Here is a 4,927-nt window from a genome sequence, read left to right as displayed (position 1 = left end):
CAAGGGATGATAAATACAACCTTGCGATAATATTTCATAAAGTTAGCTCACACAATTTATTGAGGTCTGACCGGCTACACTCGACACACATAGACTCATATGGTAGAGGTCCCTTTTAGCCAATGGGATGCCAGAGATGATGCTCGGTAATAGCCAATGGCAGAGCAGCTATAATTATGTTGCGTTCAGGAAACTCGGAGCTGCGAGCCGCAGCCCATACTGTATTTTTACCTTTCGTATCTTGAAATTTCTTTTGTAAAAAGAGGCAATATTTTCCTGTTGAGACGTTTCGTAACTTGAAAATGACGGATGAAGAAACATTCGTAAGTAGATGCACCACTGTAAAAGTATTGCATGCGCAAGTGTGCACTACTGGTGCTCATTTGGTTAAGTTTGTGTTCATTATTTTTGTGCAACACTGTTAAAAAATATTTTTGACTTGGATTTGTTGGCTACTTGTTCAAAGGGATGAAATGCATAAATATGCGCGTCTGTTTGTCAATGTTGGGGGGGAAAAAAAGTTGAGTTGAGCGGGGGCAGAGGAGTAACAACCTCTCCATCTCATCGTTCACTGCTAACATCCTCTTTAAAATTATAGCGAGGCCTTTAGAAGGAATAATACCTTTTGTAGCTTCCTTTTGTTTTAATAACGTGGCGATTGTAGATACATTACGGTCATATTCATTGGCGAGATAAACCAAACGCATCCCTTTTTCATACATTAATTTTCTATTGTCTCTTGCTTTGTTTGTATGGACAAATAAAACTGTTCCCCATCAGTTTATCGGGGTCCATAGTGAAGACTGTAAAAGTTAATACATTTTCGTAAAGCTTTCAAATCTCCTCATGTTCCGAGGGGCGAATGATGAGTACGCTGCATCGACACATATCTATATCAAATATTGCCCTAAATGTGTATTTGGCAAGGGATGATAAATACAACCTTGCGATAATATTTCATAAAGTTAGCTCACACAATTTATTGAGGTCTGACCGGCTACACTCGACACACATAGACTCATATGGTAGAGGTCCCTTTTAGCCAATGGGATGCCAGAGATGATGCTCGGTAATAGCCAATGGCAGAGCAGCTATAATTATGTTGCGTTCAGGAAACTCGGAGCTGCGAGCCGCAGCCCATACTGTATTTTTACCTTTCGTATCTTGAAATTTCTTTTGTAAAAAGAGGCAATATTTTCCTGTTGAGACGTTTGGTAACTTGAAAATGACGTATGAAGAAACATTCGTAAGTAGATGCACCACTGTAAAAGTATTGCATGCGCAAGTGTGCACTACTGGTGCTCATTTGGTTAAGTTTGTGTTTATTATTTTTGTGCAACACTGTTAAAAAATATTTTTGACTTGGATTTGTTGGCTATTTGTTCAAAGGGATGAAATGCATGAATATGCGCGTCTGTTTGTCAATGTTGGGGGGAAAAAAGTTGAGTTGAGCGGGGGCAGAGTGCCTGGTTTTTGACGGTTAGCCCTGGGTCCTATGAGTAGGTAAAGGCAGCCTTGAATCCATCCCACACGTCATTCGAGACCAGGGCAGTGGTCGTGAGTAGAAGCCAGAAAGAAGATAAGATATGACCCGTTGGTTTTCTTCCTGTCACTCTCTTGTCTTCCTTTGCTGGATCCTGATGAACATCGGGGTCTGCTCTTCTTGCTCCTGCTATGGTTGGACGCAGTTGTGGGTTCTGATCATTCATTTCGCCTTTTCTTTTCTTATTCCAAGAACATATTTTCCTTCGCTTTATTTTAGCTGTAAGTCAAGCGCTGATGTCCCATGTCCAACCAAAGATTCTGACCATATGCACGACAATGACTCCATTCACCGGCGCGCCTCTGATGATCTTGGTGGAGAACGACACATTAAAGTGAATCACACTTTTCCCGTTTTCTGCGAGACCACATTTTGCTTTTCCTCTTATTATATTTCAACTTTTTCCTGCAATTCCCCTTTCTCAAAAAGATTGACCATTGCCTGTAAGACCAAAATCAGGGTGAACTTCAAAATTGTTTCCATTCAGGGGCAATTTGTGCCATTGTGTGAGTTGCAATGTTGTCGAAATTGATCATTTACGAGAGACACGTTAAATCGTGTTTCAGTGGTTAAATTCACATCCAGGAGTGCCACATTTGTCCTGTTAGGAGTCACCACCATCTCATGTCAAGATCGTTCATTTTTAATTTTTTTTCTTTTCCACTCCTTTCACAGTACTCACTTTCCTTATGGCGTACCTCTTCCAATTACCATGTAGATTTAGAGAATAAAGCTGCACATCATAAAAACTGCGTTGTGCATGGTGTTTGTGTGTTAAATAAAAGTTACTCACATCTAAGCTTCAAGAGGTTTTTCTTTTGAACATTTTCAATTCATCCAAAAATAGACGTGGTGCCCCTAAAAGCATTTGAATTTATTGCAGGCAGTAAACTCATGCTGCTGTTTAGTAATTAAATAATTGACCTGTTCCCGCGTCAACATACATTCTCTTCATTAATTTTAAACATAGTTTTTAACAGTACAAAAGGGGAAAAAAATCACAGAGGTGAACTACTAAAAATGGACCCCTTGGCATTAAAAATCAATACAATTTTAAATTATGATCCTTTACACGGAATGACCATCGTTGCTTCTTGTGAATGTGCATGATCACAAGATGATCGCTGCTTTAGTTATTAGCGGCTAAACTGCTAATGTTTATAGAGGCGGGCTGTACACACTGCTCGCATTTTCATGCTTTCCATTTCATCGCTTGGGTGCCGCTTTATCAAATGACACAATAGGTTTGTTGCAGTGTCTTGTTTATGACAACGTACATTGCACGACAGCTTCCTCGCTCTGGAGATACCACCACAAAACCAATGGGAATGCTCTTATCTTGTCAAAATAACAATCTTTGGAAGATTACTGCATGTCATGGCTGCCCATCAGCGAAGCGGTATGCCACATGTCTTGTTCCTGTTACTTTTACTTTCTTTTTCCTGCCTCTCCCTTCATGTATTGGCGGATTCTGTTGACTTCAAGTTGGAAACCAAAGTTAGAAGAAGAAGCTAAACTCTGATTGGCTGCAGTCGCGCACATTTCCGCCACATCTGTTGGAGTAAATATGCTCCCAGCTCGCAGCTGCTCACATACAGTAATATCAAATTCCTCAATCATATAATCACCCAGCCCTACTTACCGTATTGGCCCGAATATAAGACGGCCCCCTCTTTTTCAAGACTCAAGTTTGAAAAAAGACTTTTTGAACACCAAATTCATTTTTTTGAACACCAAATTCATTTTTATACAGAAAATAATTCCAGTACATCTGAAACAAATGATTATAACAATATATTTGAGAGAAAGAGCATGTTATTTTGCCTCATTCAAATCTAAAGTGCAATCACATTCGTAAATGAATGGCTTCTGGTTTTTGAAATGTAAATGACATCATAACTTCTCCTCAGCTGCCGGTTAACCTGGCCGATCATCGACCCACCTTTCTCCAGATTGTCACTACGTTTCTCCATTTTCTGTTATCTCTTCTATTATTTTCTTCTCTTTTCCTTGTTACCGCTATTTTTCTTTTTCTTCTTCGTGCTACCGCTATTTTTATTTTTATTCTTCGTGGCAGGGGTTCACTTTGGCCTGGGAAGTCAAGTTCAGCATTCGCTTCAATGATATCTGGCGCCACCTAGCGTCATGAATGGATATATTGTCTAGACCCCGAATATAAGACGACCCCCACTTTTTCAGTCTTATTTCAATGCAAAAAACACCGTCTTATATTCGGTCCAATATGGTATATTGCCCTTCAGAAGGTAGTCGACGGGGTGGGGAGTTGTAGGGGCCTTTCTGGTGGTTCTGTCTATTTGCGGCCAAGTACCAAATAGGCCGTGGACGGGGTCCTGATGGTTTGGGGCCCGCTGACGTAGAGGTCTCCAAAACTTAAGTATTACATATGACACGTTTGATGTCATAGGGCTAAAGAGAATTGTTATGGCCACACGTCTTTGGAAAGCCAATGAAAAGCTCTTCTTCAAACGAGAAAGGGAGGAGACTCACGCTATTTATCTTAGATGTAAGCAAGCTGTTCTTTGAGTTACAGCCTTGAGTAGAGTAGTTTCACGACCATAGGGCACACTTAAAAGTCGTAAATTTCCTCCCAAATGGACGGAGCACCTAATCTGTGCTCAGAGTTCCATAATCTCTAAACTGAGGACGGCATGCTGACATTAAAACGGAAGGTTAGACGTGAAAGAGGACGCTAAAGTCACAGCCACCAGTAGGTGGATAGAATGCCGGTATGTGGATTAGGCAAAACAACTTCGGAACCCCGAAAACAACACTTTGGAAGAGGCACACCTACGAAGCACAATTGGAACTTCAAGAAATCAGTCACGCGGAGGAACATGGCAATCGAGCTGCCGCAAGAGAATTTAAGATAAACAAATCTAAGGTTCGCAAGTGGAGGAAGCAGGAGAACGAGCTTTGCCAAGTCAAGAAGACGAAGTTGAGTTTCCGCAGAAAAAAAGTCGAGGTGGAAGACCAGGGGGAGGGGACATTATGTGCTCCAAGCACAGATATGACTTCTTCATGGTGGCATAGGGAAATATTAAAAACATATTGTGCTACAATTTAAGGTTTATTTACATGTATTTTTTTCTAAAATTGTCACCTGTTGTATTTAAATCAAGACTGAAGCGCGCGAATTTTGAAAATAAACCGCTCAGCTACGTCACATAGGCTGGGCGTGAACCTGCTGCGTCACAGTTTCCGTGTGCATGTGAGTTTAGTGAAAATGTAGGTGATTGAACAGTTAGGGGTGCTGCCAAAAAGAACCCTTTCTGCACTGAAATACAATGAAATTAATTTTGATTCCGTTTGCTGCAATACAAACCGGATACTTAATACTTGACCATAAAGTTAATTTAAAACTTA

This window comes from Hippocampus comes, unplaced genomic scaffold, assembly GCF_001891065.2.
Source record: "Hippocampus comes isolate QL1 unplaced genomic scaffold, H_comes_QL1_v1.1 scaffold119, whole genome shotgun sequence".
NCBI lineage: Eukaryota > Metazoa > Chordata > Actinopteri > Syngnathiformes > Syngnathidae > Hippocampus > Hippocampus comes.
Note: the sequence above shows the minus strand (reverse complement) of the source record.